Source organism: Pleurodeles waltl, chromosome 1_1 (genome assembly GCF_031143425.1).
Source record: "Pleurodeles waltl isolate 20211129_DDA chromosome 1_1, aPleWal1.hap1.20221129, whole genome shotgun sequence".
Lineage (NCBI taxonomy): Eukaryota > Metazoa > Chordata > Amphibia > Caudata > Salamandridae > Pleurodeles > Pleurodeles waltl.
This window is the reverse complement of record NC_090436.1, coordinates 52567928-52586855: the sequence shown is the minus strand read 5'-3', so window position 1 is coordinate 52586855 and position 18928 is coordinate 52567928. Positions and strand designations below refer to the sequence as shown.

The 18928-nt window shown below is 46.6% G+C and overlaps 1 protein-coding gene across 3 annotated transcripts in view; it reads left to right on the top strand.

Moving 5' to 3' along the window:
* The window catches only part of LOC138261608 (dual specificity testis-specific protein kinase 1-like), a 377555-nt gene that overhangs the window by 291327 nt on the left and 67300 nt on the right, over positions 1–18928 (top strand). The gene's annotated exons all lie outside the window — the stretch shown is intronic.

Below are 18928 nucleotides of genomic sequence, written 5' to 3'. Positions count from 1 at the left end.
TATGTCATGCTGTTGACATCACCACACATACTCCAGTTCTTCCTTTCAGTAGGAGAACCTTATTATCTGTGTGTTCTTAGGTGATACAATATCTTAAACCTCATAGGTTTCTCCTTAATGCCTTCAGCAGTGTCCTTACTTGCGGTAATTTGCCGAAAGCCAGTGGCTGAAGGAATATTCTACACTTGGTGCTGTCTATATCAGAAAAAGAATGGAGTTGAAGTGCAGATACTGGTTTTCAGAGTGAGCCCTGGATTACTTTGCTTGTCTTGGGTTTCTACTCTGTCTCATGTGCATTGAACTGACCCTTAATTGAGACTCGGAGCCTCATCCACCTTTCTTATGACTTAAGCAGTAACCACCTTGCGGCTGATAAAACGTAGCTGAATCGAGTGTGTGGTTCCTGGTCAGTAGGAGGCAGCGCTACAGTCCAGTACTAGAGTAGCACCTACAGAACAAACTTTGTGCCTTCAGTTCTTTGGTGGGATGGCCCAATTGGAGGAATTCCCACTATCGACCCTTGATCTATTTGTCCTTCAGATTCAAGGTAAGCCCATCCCTCTCGATAGTATGACATCGAGGGGGCATCGAGAGCCTGGGCGTTCCACCTCAGCAGGCCGGCTGATAGCATAGTACCATAAAAGGAGTGCTCCAGCCATAGTCTGGTAGAAGCTTGGAAAATGCAATATGACTTATGCAGGTGTCTCCTCATTCAGACTCCGCAACGCAGTCATTTCGGAGCCTATATCGGGCAACATGATCAGAGTCCTCTTTTGCACAGCTCTTAATACAAGAGTAAAGCATGTTGGGCAGAAGACAGTCCTTTCTTTAAGAGACAGAATATGTCCTTACATGTTAAGAAAATAAATGTGGGCGTTCTTAAGGCCATTTTTATTACATTTTGGGAATTTTGTAAGTTATAACTTTTTATTGTTATGGTGACTGGATAAAATATATTACATTTTTCCTTATAACATAGCCATGTTGATGGTAGTTAGCATTTGTTTGTCCTCAGATTAAAACTGGCAGTACCAATTTGCAAAAAAAAAGCTGAGAATGTATTTGAAACGTAGTCTTTCTTTATAGGCGGCCATTTATCTTTATTTAATGTTGCAGCATGTGTGCTGTTGGTTAATGCAAAACCTATGAAAACATTAAATATATTTAGAAAGTTGTATACATTTGTATGCACTATGCACAGTCCTGTTATCAAGAAAGTGACATTTCTTCAGGTGGCTCAAGTGTTCCTCACACATAATTCTCTGAAAAGTGCTTTATCTTTTCACCTGTAAGCATATCTCATTAGCATCTATCCATGAAACCCATATCGCCCAGCATTTCCAGATTACGATACAACTAACGAGAAAGATCTAGTTTTCACATTTTGTCAAAACACACAACACTCGCATAAACATACAAAACACTATTGCATAAATTACAGGCTTGAATTTAACACCTAGTACTACTACAACACAATAAATTAGGTCATAGCCTTTAAAACACTACAAAATCCTTTTATTGCATAAAAGTTCAATATACACAGTTAAATACTATACCGTAAAATACAATAAGACATATCCTAACTATAAAAATACACCATATAAATACCCTACTGTATAATCCCTGGGGGATCGATGACCTCACTGTCTCTCAACGATGTACCCACCACTATCAAAAAGCGACCCATCGCACATGTCACATCAAAAAATTTCATGTCCATCAATGCATCAATCAGTTGCCCCCTATCTCTAGTACCACATTTAAAAAAAAAAGAAAATGGGCTTTAGATACTTCGCCCATTGGGGTAAAAACCATAAGCAATCAATAAGGATGTGGAGAGAATTCCTTTTCACATTAAGACCACATTGACATATTTTCTGTTCATTTTGTAGAGCCTCCCGATTCCCTGGAATAAAAACTAAGTTTATTCCACAGCGAAACCTTAATATACTATGGTGCATCTTATTATTTGGTATTTTTTTCCACATAAGGAAAGATTCCATCATTCTCCCAGGAATGTAGCAAATGGGAAACTGAGCATTTGTTGCTTAGGTACCACAGATCCTCACCACTGGAGACCTGTTTTAATAATCTTTTGAACTCTGCTTTATTTACCCCATCTCATCAATACCCTGTGTTACTTGTATAGTTAATGTCCTGGAGCAAGCTTGATTTCTTCCTCTTACTTCCCGTGCCCAGGATAATTCACTTTGTAATATCTCCTTGTTACGTAGCAGGGAGATTGTAGATATTTCTGCATTATCCTTTCTTGTCTAAATTTTAATATCTCTACATGAGCGATCTGTGTCCACCTGAATAAACCTGTCTCTGCTCTAATCGCCTGTGCCATGGTGGAGGAGGGGAGGCTGAGTAGCCTTTTCAGGCACCTTCCTTTTTCCAAGTCCCGGCTCTTCTTACCCCATATACCCATCAACTCCACCCCATACATAAACTGAGGTTTTACCATAGCTTGATTGGCTCGCAGTACTGGTCAAAGAGATGGTTCCCCCATATCATTTATCAAATTTCTTTGGCCCCGCAATTGACACCAGTGCATTATCCTGTGAGGAGGCAAGATTGTCCTTCCAACCTAAATTATGCAAAAACCATACCCCTAGGTAATTATATTTATTCACTCTCTCTATTTTAGTTTTATTAATTATTGAACTCCTATTCTTCCCTTTATTCCCTATTTTGAGCACTTTAGTTTTTTCCATATTTATTTTTAATTTTTTCCTAATGCAATAATCCTCAGATATGTTCAACTTCCATTGTAGTCCAGTTCCTGTCCAATCAAAAATCACCAGATCGTCTGCATATAAAAGACAGCTAATATTTTTGCCATTCATTTTAGGACTAAAAACATTTGGCAAGCTTAAAACTTCAGGAAGATCAGCGAGAAACGAGGAGAACAATGTAGGGGCCGATACACATGCGAGAGAGAGAGAGAGAGAGAGAGAGAGAGAGAGAGAGAGAGAGAGAGAGAGAGAGAGAGAGACCCCTCTGCACTGTCCAGATACATGTGGGGTTCTGTGGAATACCCACAGAATTAAAAGCAGATCTTTTGGGATCCCGTATCTCTTTAACACCTCCCACAGCAGAACCCCATCAACTGAGGCGAAAGTGAAGCTAAAATCAACAAGACAAGTCCTGCCCTTTGGATGTCTTTGCTATGGCCCATAAACAAAAGCAGTGATCCATAGTCAAATGACTCGCCTTAATAACCCTCTTTCTCCTGGGGAATGATCAACTTTACCTCCACCCAACCCTTAATCATCTTCAGTAATATTTTTGAAAAAAACTTAAAACCTATGTCCAGCAGGTTAATTTGCCCGTAATTCGTGGGAGATTATAGACTCATTTTTTTGTGGATTGGTTTAATCACTGCCCCCTTCCAACTCTTCAGGAATCTTCCCGTTGCCAGGATTTCCTGGAAGACAATATAAAACAATCTAGACCACCATGTAATGTTAATTTTTATTACCACTGCCGGAACATTACATCACATTTGCTTGCATTATTTTTGCTGGCTTTGTTTTAGGCTATCCAGCATATCTTTGTGCCTTCCATGGAGTATAACCTGTTGACCATTGCTCCTTGTATCTTTCCATGAGTATTCGCTTGTTGTAAACAGACCTTTAAATTTTTTTCTTATCGTGTTGCATTTACTGTGGATTGCTGTGCATTCAGAGGCAAGGGATAAATGTCAGGCTCTGTCTTCTGAGAGAGTTTGGTGTTCACTTTTCTTCAGATTACTTTTCTGTGACAAACTTGCTAAATACTGGGGGCTGGAAAGAAAATTGTTTTTTTTTTCTAGCACACAACAAAATATAAAAGTTTGTAAATGAACTGCTCAAATATTTCAGAATTCGGAAAGCACACATGAAACACATTTTTTTGTAATTTTGAGGTGTGGCGCAAACAAATATTTTAATACGGTCGAAACAAATCAGTACACTAGGAAGTGATATTTCCACACACTATCTTTGTGTGCTGTATAGTTTTATCAGTAAAACTGTATGTGCAAATGCAGCGGTCATTTCAATTGAAAATGTGCTTGTAATGGCAGTTTCTACCACCCCATGCATACTTCACTCTGCAGCACTCCAAGACATTTTGCTGCACTCTGTGACTCCACCTTTCCCCAACCTATGACTCTTTACTCTATTGTATGCTCCACTCTTTACTTCACACTATATCCCTCCACTCTGACACTCTGACACTGTAGCTTACCCTCTGCCCGACACTCTGCGAAACTTTAATCCACTCTCTGCCACTCTCTGCCACACCAAACCACTTCATGCTACTGCACTCTACAACACTTTACTCCACCCTTCGCTACTTGTCTCCACTCTTCACCACTGTACTGCTCTCTATGCTACTTCACTCTACTCTAAAGAACTCCCTCTACGCCACTTTACTCCACCTTACACTACTCTACTCCACTTCACTGTCTGCCACCCTGTGCCAGTGTTTTTTAACCTTTGGTCCGGAGACCCATGAGCATCCACAAAGCCTACCCGGGGGTCGGTGACTGCCTAGAAAATTAAATAATATTAAAGGATTAATAAAGTGTAGATAATAGAATAACGAAAAATGTAAAAGTGAACATTTTAAAACGTTCAGTAAATGTGAAGGAATAAAAGTAGAGGCTAAAAATTAAGATGGTTTCCTCAGATTGATTTGTGGGAGCAGTGCAAGAGCATCAAACAGAATATAGAATTAGCAATGAGTGGCCTTAATTGAATGAAAAAAGCTTCAACTTTCCCATCAAAATTATTCTTTTTTTGTGTGAATATTTTATAAGTGATTTTGTTTGAATGCATTTTCATGTATCTTTACTGTATTTGTTTGCAGTTCAAAAAGTATTAGGCTGGAATCCCCTGCTTTCAGTAATGACTTATTGGGGGTCCCCGGAGTGCACTAATCATTCAGGGGGAGTCCCAGTGTTCCAGTAAAGATCAAGTGGGGGTCCACATGTTAAGAACCATTGCTCTATGCAACTCCACTGTGCGGCACTATGCCACTCCACTGTGACACTCTACGGCACTCTACTCCACTCTGTGCTCCTCTACTATACAAAACGCCACCTCACTTTGACACTGTACCCTACTCTGTTACTTCACTCTACTACACTCCACTTCATGCCATTCTCTTCTACGGCACTAACTTTTAGCCATACTGAACAGCAGCCATGCTTTTGTACAGTGTGGCTGAAACACATTGCCAGAACCAATAGATTGTGCATAGGTGAGACCTAATGGCTTTGCCAATGCTTGTTCTCTGCTAGATGCGGCTGGTATTTTGACCCCACAAACTGATTTCTTCGTGCATTTGTTTTCTTTATGGTGTATGAGTTCATTGTATTTAGTTTAAGCAGCTGCAGGCATACAAGCTGCATGTTCCGGCCCGTTCTGTCCTGGAAGCCTAATACTAGGAGTCACTAAACCAGTATGGGTGAGACCAGCCTTAGTTATCCGTGGATGGAATCGGTGTAAATGGGTTATGCAAAGGTAGCTCTTTTCTTTAACGTTACTGCTGTAATCTTCTGAAAGCTTCAACCCAACCACTCGCTTAGCAGTTTTTTCAGCAAACCTCAGGCTGGAGTAAACCGGCAGCGGGTGATCATTGTAAGGGCATCCTTGCCTGATGAGAAAGAACCCTTAGGTGGTTGTATGTGGCCTGTTAGCCACCGAACAGAGCATTATGAAGCTTTTAAGAGAAACAACACAGCTGAAAGTCAGATCACAAAATGAAGATGGGGCAGACCCTCAAACCCCACCTGGTGCAGGTCTTGGAAGCGTTGATAGACTGTTGAACAGTGGGACAGAATGTGACACCTCTTAACCAAGAACTGTGTGTTTTGTCAGTGAAATGATCAGGGTGGCCTGATCTGCTGGTAGCTCCCAAGGACCAACAGAGCATCTTCTGAAGCAGACCAGTTGTAACTGCACTTGGCCACGATTTTTTGTAGAAACTGTGAAGTCAGTGACCAAGTCAACTTACCCTCCCTGCAAAGAGATATCTGGAGCAAGAGCTCTCCAGTTGAAGGCAAGAAAGTGGGTGTCGGCACCAAGAACCATACTTGAAGCTAAAAAGGGGGTGTTGAGTGGCCTACACAGACCTAGAATGACCAGAGGTTCTGTCGGCCATGGAGACCCAAGCCAGGAATGCCTTCAGAGGAACTCTAGAGTTGTGAACTTGCGAACTCTGCCTGCCTGCACAAGCCAGCTGATTGTCTTCCAGCCCCTTCGGCCTGATTGAAGGCAAGACAGCCTGGAGTTGGTGCTCTGTTACTAGAAGAAAATCCCTAATCTTTTGGCAATATTTTAATCACACAATGCTTTTTCATTTTATTAACTTGGCCTGGGAACTTTAGTGAGTGGTTTATTCATCTCAGTGGTGTACATACATTGCTAACTCACAAATTGCCTGTAGTAGCCTTCTGTCTCTGTTTTGTGCTACAAAGGGGTAGACAGGACTATCTTAGCGAAACAATGTTTGCGTGACAACAAGCTAGTTTTGCACGATGGTGGAAGAGTTCCGCACTCCCTTCATCAGCAACACGCTTTCTACACCCACCAACCTTCTTTGGAAGGTCTTTAAGCATGTATATGGTTACCAAGGGAGCTCAAGTCTCGGCAGCAATTGCAGTTTTGGTCTGTAGTAGGCCGTGTTATGAAATTAAACACATCTTCCATGAACCTCGATAACTAGATGCAGGTCAATAATGCCCCTACGATCACACAGTGTGCAGGTGTGCCCTTAATGCTTGTTACTACAGCTAGCAGCACAGAAGGAATACGGGTTAGATGAGGTCAACTGCTTGCAACATTTCCCATCTGGCTTCTACACAATGCATTGTGGCAAAGGCTGCTGAGCTTAAAGAGAAGAATTAAAAACTAACTCAAAAAAAGTCTGGCATGGGCCCACTCCAGTGGAGAATCACAGATCTTTAGTCAAGGAATAGTACAGCATGGGCCCTCTCCATTGCAGAATCACAGATTCACAATCAAAGAAGAGTGAGGCATGGGTACCCTCCAATGCGGAATCACAGATCTATAGTCAGAGGAGTCGGGAATGGGTCCCCTTAATGGAAAGTCAGATTTGCAATCAAAGAAGCGTGGGCCATGGGTCCCTTCCAGTGCAAAATCACAAATCCAAAATTAAAGAAGAGTCGGCATGGGCTCTCTCTGGGGCAGAATCACAGATCCGCAATCAAAGAAGAGTCGGGCATGGGCTTGCTCCAGTGCAGAATCACAGATCTGCAGTCAAAAAAGAGTCTGGCATGGGTACTTTCATTTGCAGAATCACTGATCCGAAACTAACGAAGAGTCTGGCATAGGTCCCCTTTAGTAGAAAATCTCAGATCCAAAATCAAAGAAGAGTGGGGCATGGGCCATCTCCAGAGCAGAATCGCAGATCTGTAGTCAAAGAAGAGTAAGCAATGAGCTTTCTCCAGTGCAAAATCATAGATTCTCAATCAAAGAAGAGTAGAGCATGGGCCCTCTACAGTGCAGGATGGCAGATCCGCAATCAAAGCGTAAAGCATGGGTTCCCTCAAGTGCAGAATCACACATCTGAAATCAAAGATGAGTTGGGCATGGGCCCCCTTCAGTGCAGAGTCACGGATCTGTAGTTAAGGAAGAGTCAGGCTTGGGTCCCCTCCAGTGCAGGATCACAGATCCACAATCAGAGTCTAGCATGGGCCCTGTCGAGTGTAGAGTCACAGATCCGCAAGAGGAACAGCTATTGTTTGCACCAATTAGCAAAAGAAGCGAACTGCCGATAGCATGCTCCCACGCAGAGATAGAAATTATAGTGTGTGGGTGTTCGCGTGAGTGCAGTACTATTTGCACAAACCTTCATAACACAGCTTTCAGAAGCACTTTTTCATCCCTCCATTAGACAGAGTGGTGCCCACAAGTTCAGAAAAGTAGGAAGCATGCATATTCTATTCATTGTAGAATTAATGCTAATGAATGACCCAAAAATGTGGCAGTATTGGGCACCTCACCATGTGTATAATAAACACTGATTTTAGAGGAGTAGGCTGGGGCATTCACCTAATAGGAACTTCTTTCTTTCTTCTCCCTACTTGAGGGTCCCCATAGCTAAGTCCTCCTTGTGGTGCAGATCGGGGTTCACTCGTTGTTTTTTTTTTTTCCATTTTTTTTTCAGAAGACCTTAACATGGGTACATCAACAAGAGCTATCAATTTCTCAGCTCTAGACATAAGAGTTGCACACTTCCATAGTTTGTTTTGTGTCATTTCTGCCCATGTAGATGTTCCATAGAAGACCCAACTCTCTCTGGATCCATGTGCAGCTAAATTGGCTACATGTGTGGGGGAAGCTTGGGATAGGCCTCTAAAGAGGTGGCCTCTCGTCGCTTCTGTGATATTCATGTCTCGAGCTTCCAGTGGTTTTGGCACCTAATGAGAGCTATGTTCGCTTGCTGGCTGGAGGTGTTGAAGGTTTAGGGAGAGCTGTTTCTGGGTCCCTAGTGATCTAGTTTGGTTTCCCCCTTTGGGACCTCTGTCCTGCTCCGATATGAACATGTACTGAGAGATAAGCGAATGATCTTTTGCCTCTACTCCACCGAGAGGATACTCGTAGCACAGATGTGCCCTTGACATCATCAGTTAGTGGCATATGGCACCTGGAGCAGCAGAAGTGATTCTGCTCCTCCCAGTTTCTAGAATGAAAGAGGTGAAATGCCTGAATTGCTATCTCGAATACCTAGTGTTTCATACTAGCTTTAGCGGCGAAGGGCTTAACCTTCTCAATTGGGTTGTTAATGTGATCTGCAGCCACCCTGATGAGATAGCATTAAGATTGCTGCCTGTAGAAGGTTTGAGAGGGAGACACCTCTCTTGTGGCTCCTGGCTGGAGGTCTTGGTTAGAAGAAGTTGACCAGTAATATTACTGTAGTTTTGTTCCTGAGGGCTGAAAGCCTTCTTATCTTTTTTTTCCTACCGTTTCCTAGCTGACGATCTAGAGGTATTTTATTTTCTTGTAATTGCCAGGTCTGTAATTGTGCAGAGCAAAGGTACTTGAGAACTGAGTTCTGACTTCATGCCGTTCAGCATTACCGTGATATACTGTAAAATATTGATTGGTTCTGGCTGATGTTCAGTAGTGCCAGAATGTAAGCGATGAATCCAGGCATCGAAGATCTTTGTTCGTGGCTGACAACCTGCTGTCCTGTCCAAAGACCCTTGGTCCAGTCTTGGTCCATGTTTGGTCCCCAGCTACACACGATGGCATCTCACTGGACCCACTCGTCCTTCATGACCCCTGGCCTGTTACACTCCCCGGATTCTCTTCCATCAGTTCGCACAGCAGAGTTAATTTACCCCATTCCAGAGACTGGGAATAACTAGCCTGCTTACCTGTTTGTTATTGGTGGCTTAGAGTGTGGTAGATTTTGGTTATTTACTGTCAATAGGAGTTAATCTAGTCTGTTTGCTAAAATCCAGGGGGCGGTGCAATCATGTATAAACTGGTAAAAGCGGACACATTTCCACAGTTCAAATAAACACATTCACAAACTGTAAAAGATGACTGAGGAAGTGCACGAGAGAAAATGAGTGTTGCAGAATTGTTTGAAGTGACGTGCACCACTGTGCATCTGAGGACTGGCGATGGGGCCTTCCACACATTTGGTGCAGCACTTGAATGCCACGTGAGTGGCACGAGGTCCGTGCTGCACCCTCTCTCCTGGCACCGCCCTCCTGACCGCTGCAGGACTACCAAGGCAGCTGCCTACCCCTTATCAGCCGCAGAACAGGTTCTGGCTCTGGGCATAGCCAGTCTGGGTGCTCTGCGGCTGCTAGCCCTCAGGTCTGCCCTTCTTAACCTACTTGGCTATCTTCTTTATTTGTCTGGTTGCCGTAGTGGACAGCTGTGACTAATGAAAAGTTATTGTCTGCTGATGTGGGCATTAATCACTGCTATGTGTCTCTTTCAGTCAGATGTATACGGGTGGACAAGGCAAGGATGCAAACTGGGGGTGAAATGCAGTTAACAGTAATTATTCTGTATGCGTCTTGTTGGTCTCCTGTATGGCGTCTATTTAGGTTATTTAGAGTGTTTAATGTATCTAGTTGGGAATTGCAAACGTGTCGCTTTCCTTGACCAGCTTGCCCTGCGTGTTAGTGGACCACATTGACAAGGAGGCGGGAGTCTAGCTATCTTTTTTCAGCACCATCTTAAGGTAGTGCGGATTCCATTGGCCGGCCCTTCTCAGGCATATGTCCTCGCCATCATTATTCACTTTACCGCCACATCACTTGTAACGAGTGATAGCCTGCCGGCTGCAGGATGCTCTGCTACCTTCGGCTTCGATGTGACTGAGCCTGCATCCCTGTTACTCCTTACAGCTTGAAAGTCGTTAACTTGCGGGTGATTTCAACTTCAAGGTAGATGGTTTGTCTGCCCCTGAAACAGTCTTATTGACTCCTGTAAAAGGTCATAGTCAGCCTTCGAACTATAAACTATATATATATATATTTTTTTTTTCTTTTTTACTAATTTCCATTTTTCTTACTGTTTTGACTAATAAAGCTCCATGTTGGATTCACCATCACCTAATTATGTTTAAGGTTTCTTTGTTTGGGGCAGTCAGCCCCACGTAAAAGCTCAGTAGCAGACATCAAAAGGAACTTTTCTAGGGTTACCCCATATAGGTTTACTGCACGGCTTCCCTAAGGATCCCTTATTTGGATAATGACTTGAAAGATATTACCTGAGTCATCAACATTGGGATTGCTGGGATGTTAAAGGTTGTGAAGCCCTGCAGGAACACTCCTGCGTGGGATATAGATGTGCTTAGAGTAGGTATTGGAAGAGCTTGGTACCAAGACTGTGATCCGTCTGGTAAGGCCTGGTATCAGGTAGCCCTTACCTAGAACAGTAAATCAGTACCACACTCCTGTGCTGATTTTCTTGGTTTAATGCTCCGTAAATTCACGCAGCGCAACACCGCGTGAAGGTAGTGTTTAAAACTATAAAGGTAATCAGATTTGTAGCTTTTCACATTTCATTCACTGTTTTCTCCAGGACTTCTTTCCCAAAAATAAACTCAATTATGACACCTTTGATGACGCTTTGGCCGCGCAGCCTGCAGAAGAAAGACTTCAGATTGAAGAATGGGGTGATTCCATGTCAGTGTTTCAAGAGTTTTCACCAGATGATGCCACAGTAGTGGCTCTAACAGGTCTGATGTTCCTTTTAACTTATGTCCTGCTAGATTATTTCCCCTAGTTATTGACCTATTAGAGGACATCATCACGAGAATTGCCAACGCTTCCCCTTCAACATCGTCGGTACTAATGCCAATCCATCTGCCCTACGCAGTCTCAGGCCCATATCTCTGCTACTCTTAGTGGCCAAAATGACTGAAAAGGTGGTCAGCAAGCAGCTATCTGGGTTTTTAGAAGAGCGTTCTGTTACGCATGAGGCACAGGCAGTGTTCAGTACTGGCACTGAGTTTGCTCTTCTAACAGTCATTCTGACTACGTATGATCCAGAATGGAGAAGGAGCTAGCAGACAGTTGTCTGCCATTTTACAACAGTACTCTGTTCTGAATGCAGCACAGGTAGATTTATGTGCTGTCCATAACACTGAGCTTGCTGAGTTTTGGACCTCTCTGCAGCTCTGGCAGCTCGTGATCATACTGCTTTGCTGGCTCGTGATCATAAGATCGGTGTCGAAGACATCTTTTCTTGCTCAGTATTATCTTTTTTTTAAGGGACATGTCTAAGCATTCTAGATTTCACATGTTAGCTTCTTAATCCATTGAACGTCAGAATGGTGTCCCTAGGCGTTAGCATGTACAGAGCTCCTCTGGCCAAGCTTATGACATAATGTAGGCTGGAGATTTAGGCTGACGCTGATGACGCCTAAGTTATTCTTCGACTCAACAAACAACTTCTGAGCTCAAAGCAATTTATTTTCGTTCCTGTCTGACCAAGGTTTCTACTTGGTTGAGTAGCCATTTCCTAAAGCTTAGTTCAGGCAAGACAGAGATCTTGATTATTGGTAGATCCTCAGCAGTGTGAACCAGTGATTGGTGGCTCACTGTGCTGGGTTCTGGCCTGCCTTGGTGACTGGGGTTTGCAGTCTGGGCTTCACCCTCAATGATGAAGAAGGCTAAACTGCTGAAATTGGAAAACTTCCCTTTGCCTTGTTTGCGGATACTGTTGTATTCAGGAGTCTGTGTATCTGCCACAAGTCTATACATAGCCAGAGTCAGGCGGTAATACTTACGTGACTCCCTGCCAACCATGTGCACAAAAGCTTGGAGAGTGTGCCTGGACTGTTGCCTCTGCAATAGCGAAAATCTGGAGCTTCTTACTGGTATCTTTACACTTCAAGTCTTACCATCTGAGTCTTGGAAAACTTCTTAAGAAATTTCTGTTCTCAGACTAGCCTCGCTTATCAACTTACCAATTCTGTACTGTAGCACCAGGACATGCATTGATAATGCTGAGGATGACATCCTTTTGTATTATTTTGTGTTTTACTAGTAAACAACAGATCATCTCTTGATGTGCTTGTGCATCCTTCATTGCAGTAGCGTGTAGGTTGTCACGAATAGGAGCACTTGAGATAGGTGGCAGTTACACCACCATCTTCACCATCCACTGCTCTTTGTAATGCAAGAGCCATCTGCCTCTCAGGCTGCGAAAGGCCCTGGAGCGGTGGAGAGCATTGAAGGAGTTAAACTGAAATGCCATCCTTGCATTATTAAAGAGCGGAGTACAGTCCTATGTTCATCTGAGTGGAAGATAAGCTTGAGCAGCCCACAAGCCTGCCTTCCACCTTTAGTACACAGCTCCACCTGAGGACGGAAGGGTAAACCGTGCAGTGTGACGTGGGTCTGTCATTTGAGCATGGATGAACAAGCCATGCAGTGTGACGTGAGTCTGCCACCTGTGCATGGACGGGTGAGCCACGCAGTGTGACGTGAGTCTGCCACCTGTGCATGGAAGGGTGAGCCATCCAGTGTGAAGTGAGTCTGCCACGTGTGCATGGACGAGTGAGCCATTCAGTGTGACATGAGTCTGTACCAGAGCATGAACAGATAAACCATGCAGTGTGACTTGGGTCTGTCATTTAAGCATGGATGAACAAGCCATGCAGTGTGACTTGAGTCTGCCACCTGTGCATGGACAAGTGAGCCATGCAGTGTGACATGAGTCTGTACCAGAGCATGAACAGATGATGAACCATGCAGTGTGACATACCTGGCAATTGATCATGGACGAACAAGCCATGCAATGTGGCGTGAGTCTGCCACATGAGCATGGAAGAGTGAACCATGCAGTGTGACATGAGTCTGCCACATGAGCATGGAAGGGTGAACCATGCAGTGTGACATGGGTCTACACCAGAGCATTGACGGGTGAGCCATGCAGTGACATGAGAACGCCACCTAAGCATGGACAGGTGAGCCATGCAATGTGAATTGAGTCTACTATCTGGGCATGAACGGGTGAGCCATTCAATGTGAATGGAGTCTGCCTCCTAAGCATGGATAGGAAAGCCGTGCAGTGTGGCATGGGCCTGCACCTGAGCATGGATGGATGAGCCATACAGCATGATATGAGTCTTCACCAGAGCATGGGCGGTCAGCAATGCAGTGTGACATAAGTCTCTCACCAAGGCATGGACGGTGTGACATGAGTCTGCCACCTAGGCACAGACGAGAGAGCCTGCAGTGTGACCTGAGTCTGCCACCTAAGCATAGATGGGAGAGCCTGCAGTGTGACATGAGTCTGCCACCTAGGCATGGACGGGAGAGCCTGGAGTGTGACATGCGTCTGCCACCAAGGCATGGATGGGTCAGCCATTCAGTGTGACCTAAGTCTCTCACCTAGGCATAGACGGGAGAGCCTGCAGTGTGACATGAGTCTGCCACCTGTGCATGGATGGGTGAGCCACGCAGTGTGACGGGAGTGTGCCACCTGTGCATGGACGGGTGAGCCATGCAGTGTGACATAAGTCTCTCACCTAGGCATAGACGGGAGAGCCTGCAGTGTGACATGAGTCTGCCACCTGTGCATGGATGGGTGAGCCACGCAGTGTGACGGGAGTGTGCCACCTGTGCATGGACGGGTGAGCCATGCAGTGTGACATGAGTCTGCCACCTAGGCATAGACGGGAGAGCCTGCAGTGTGACATGAGTCTGCCACCTAGGCACAGATGGGAGAGCCTGCAGTGTGACATGAGTCTGCCACCTAGGCATAGACGGGAGAGCCTGCAGTGTGACATGAGTCTGCCACCTAGGCACAGATGGGAGAGCCTGCAGTGTGACATGAGTCTGCCACCTAGGCATAGACGGGAGAGCCTGCAGTGTGACATGAGTCTGCCACCTAGGTATGGACGGGAGAGCCTGCAGTGTGACATGAGTCTGCCACCTAGGCATGGACGGGAGAGCCTGCAGTGTGACATGCGTCTGCCACCTAGGCACAGATGGGAGAGCCTGCAGTGTGACATGAGTCTGCCACCTAGGCATGGACGGGAGAGCCTGCAGTGTGACATGAGTCTGCCACCTAGGCACAGATGGGAGAGCCTGCAGTGTGACATGAGTCTGCCACCTAGGCACAGATGGGAGAGCCTGCAGTTTGACATGAGTCTGCCACCTAGGCATGGATGGGAGAGCCTGCAGTGTGACATGAGTCTGCCACCTAGGCACAGATGGGAGAGCCTGCAGTGTGACATAAGTCTCTCACCTAGGCACAGATGGGAGAGCCTGCAGTGTGACATGAGTCTGCCACCTAGGCATGGACGGGAGAGCCTGCAGTGTGACATGAGTCTGCCACCTAGGCATGGACGGGAGAGCCTGCAGTGTGACATGAGTCTGCCACCTAGGCATGGACGGGAGAGCCATGTAGTGTGACATGAGTCTGCCACCTAGGCACAGACGGGAGAGCCTGCAGTGTGACATGAGTCTGCCACCTAGGCATAGACGGGAGAGCCTGCAGTGTGACATGAGTCTGCCACCTAGGCATGGACGGGAGAGCCTGCAGTGTGACATGAGTCTGCCACCTAGGCACAGATGGGAGAGCCTGCAGTGTGACATGAGTCTGCCACCTAGGCACGGATGGGAGAGCCTGCAGTGTGACATGAGTCTGCCACCTAGGCATAGACGGGAGAGCCTGCAGTGTGACATGAGTCTGCCACCTAGGCGTGGACGGGAGAGCCTGCAGTGTGACATGAGTCTGCCACCTAGGCGTGGACGGGAGAGCCTGCAGTGTGACATGAGTCTGCCACCTAGGCACAGACGGGAGAGCCTGCAGTGTGACATGAGTCTGCCACCTAGGCACGGACGGGAGAGCCTGCAGTGTGACATGAGTCTGCCACCTAGGCACAGACGGGAGAGCCTGCAGTGTGACATGAGTCTGCCACCTAGGCACGGACGGGAGAGCCTGCAGTGTGACATGAGTCTGCCACCTAGGCACAGACGGGAGAGCCTGCAGTGTGACATGAGTCTGCCACGTAGGCACAGACGGGAGAGCCTGCAGTGTGACATGAGTCTGCCACCTAGGCATAGACGGGAGAGCCTGCAGTGTGACATGCGTCTGCAGATGATACATGCAAAAATGTCTCACCAGGTATCATTAGAATACAAAATTAGCATATACTGAATAAAACAAAGGATATGCACCAAATAGAATATTGCATATGTATTATGAAATCAATAGCAGCATCAACATTAATCAATAATTAGTGCTGGTGAGTCAAAAATAAGTGAACACACAGTGCTCGTGATTGGCACATCGGAAACACATTAAAACATATATGTGGAAACGGCATATATGCAAAAGGGATACATGGTTTTGTTACATGAACTTGAAAATACCAAATAAGTTTTTCGGAAGAACTATGTATTAAATGAGGAGCCAAGTGATGCTGTATCAGATGACAGCGTTTTTACCCTGATTATTTAGGATCATCATCAGGGCAGTCATGCATAGGGATAATGTTGTGCCAGCTTAATCATACTGGGGAAATAGCAGAATAGCTAAATCAATCCTGTTGGAATCAAGCATTCAAGCGAACCAGGGATACATGAGGAAGGAAGCTCTAGCCACTCTCTTATTTAGAAATCATGAAGTGTAGGGTGCCTACCGAAGTGGTTGAAGCATAGTCAGCTGATGACATTCAATTGGACACAATTCAAAAGGCCGCTTTTAATTGTCACACAATGGCCAGGCGAATTAATCCTAAGAACCTTCAATATCAAGCGCACCTACAACTAGCAGCTCGGTAGGTAATCCTACTGGATGGAGACCGCAATCAAAAAAGGGTACAAGTCTACAAGTCAATTGCAGACACCCCAGTTATACATGATAAATGCCCCAGTCGGCAATCTTCTCAATACTAACTATTGGGTTTGCACCTGAGCGTGGACGGATGAGCTATACAATGTGACATGAGTCTGAACCAGAGCATGGACGGGTGAGCCATGCAGTGTGACGTGAGTCTACCACCTGTGCATGGACGGGTGAGCCATGCAGTGTGACGTGAGTCTGCCACCTGTGCATGGATGGGTGAGCCATGCAGTGTGACGTGAGTCTGCCACCTGTGCATGGACGGGTAAGCCATGCAGTGTGACGTGAGTCTGCCACCTGTGCATGGATGGGTGAGCCATGCAGTGTGACGTGAGTCTGCCACCTGTGCATGGACGGGTAAGCCATGCAGTGTGACGTGAGTCTGCCACCTAGGCATGGACGGGAGAGCCATGCAGTGTGACGTGAGTCTGCCACCTGTGCATGGACGGGTGAGCCATGCAGTGTGACGTGAGTCTGCCACCTGTGCATGGACGGGTGAGCCATGCAGTGTGATGTGAGTCTGCCACCTGTGCATGGACGGGTGAGCCATGCAGTGTGACGTGAGTCTGCCACCTGTGCATGGACGGGTGAGCAATGCAGTGTGACGTGCCTGCCACCTGTGCATGGACGGATGAGCCATGCAGTGTGACTTGAGTCTGCCACCTGTGCATGGACGGGTGAGCCATGCAGTGTGACGCGAGTCTGCCACCTGTGCATGGACGGGTGAGCCATGCAGTGTGACGCGAGTCTGCCACCTGTGCGTGGACGGGTGAGCCATGCAGTGTGACGCGAGTCTGCCACCTGTGCGTGGACGGGTGAGCCATGCAGTGTGACGTGAGTCTGCCACCTGTGCGTGGACGGGTGAGCCATGCAGTGTGACTTGAGTCTGCCACCTGTGCGTGGACGGGTGAACCATGCAGTGTGACGTGAGTCTGCACCAGAGCATGGATGGGTGAGCCATGCAGTGTGACATGAGTCTGCCACCTAGGCATGGACGGGAGAGCCATGCAGTGTGGCATGGACCTGAACCTGAGCATGGAGGGTTAACTAGTGCTGCATGGCATGAGTCTGCACCAGAGCATGGACAGATGAGCTATGTAGTGACATGAGGGCCAACTCAGCATAGACAGGTGAGCCATGTAATATGACGTATTTGCCCCTAGGCATGGATAGGTGAGCCATGCAGTGTGATGTCTCTGCCACCTGAGTGTAGATGGGAGGGTGAACCATGCAGTGTGACATGAGACTGCCACCTAGGCATGGACGGGTGAGCTATGCATTCTGACATGGGTCTGCCGACTGAGCATGAACGGTCAGTCGTGCAGTGTGATATGAGACTACCACCTAGGCATGGAGGGGTGAGCCAATGGAGTGTCACATGAGTCTGCCACCAAGACATAGACGGGTGAGCCATGCAATGTGACCTGAGTCTACCATTTAGGCATGGACCGGTGAGCTATGCAGTGTGAAATGAGTCTACCATCTAGGCATGGACGGGTGAGCCAGGCATGGGTCTGAACCAGAGCATGAAAGGATGAGCTATGCAGTATGACATGGGTCTTCACCTGAACATGGACAGATGAGCCGTGCAGTGTGATATGAGACTGCCACCTAGTTGTGGACGGGTGAGCCAAGCAATGTGACCTGCATCTGTGACCTGAGCATGGACGGTCAGCCATACAGTGTGACATGAGTCTGCCACCTGAGCATGGAAGGGTGAGCCATCAAGTGTGATATGAGACTGCCACATAGGCGTGGACAGGGGAGCCACGCAGTGTGACATACGTCTGCCACCTGAGTATGGATGCGTGAGCCATGCACCTAAGCATGAGCAGGTGAGCCATGCAGTGTGGCATGAGTCTGCCACCGGAGCATGGGCAGGTGATCTATGGACAATAAAGTGTCTGCCACCTGAATATGGATGGGTAAGCCATGCAGTGTGACATACGTATGTGGCCTGAGTATGGACGGGTGAGCCATGCAGTGACATTAGTCTGCCACCTGAGCATGGGTGGGTGAACTATTCAGAGTAACATGTGTCTTGCACTGGAGCAAAGATGGGTGAGCCATGCAGTGTGACATGCATCTGTCACCTGAGCATGGATGCGTGAGCCATGCAGTCAGACATGAGACTGCCCTGCTGATCATCCCTGCCCTTCCTGGTCTCTCGGGTCTCATCTCATCTCACTCACACTCTTTGTGAAGGTCTTTCTGCTACAGCCTGCACTTCGGTGTGCGTCTTCTGTTCATTGGTTGCATCTGGTGCTCCCTTGCAGGTATCTTTGCTCCAGCTCACAGACACTAATCCTCAGTCTCTTTATGCTACACCTTAACTGCACTATGCACTCTGCGATTCATTGCAGAAGGTGCTGCTCCAGCACCCCACTGATTTACAGGTAGTGTCTGCTGTTTGTTGGCTGCTCCAGGCATGCATTGTTCACTGATCCACGGACTGCACCTGCTGTTCATTGTTTGCACTATGTACCCCGTTATTCATCTCTCTGCCCCAGCCCGCACACACTGGTCTGCATCTGCTGTTCTTTCTCTCTCTCACAGGTGTCCTTTCACAAGCTGCACTATGCACC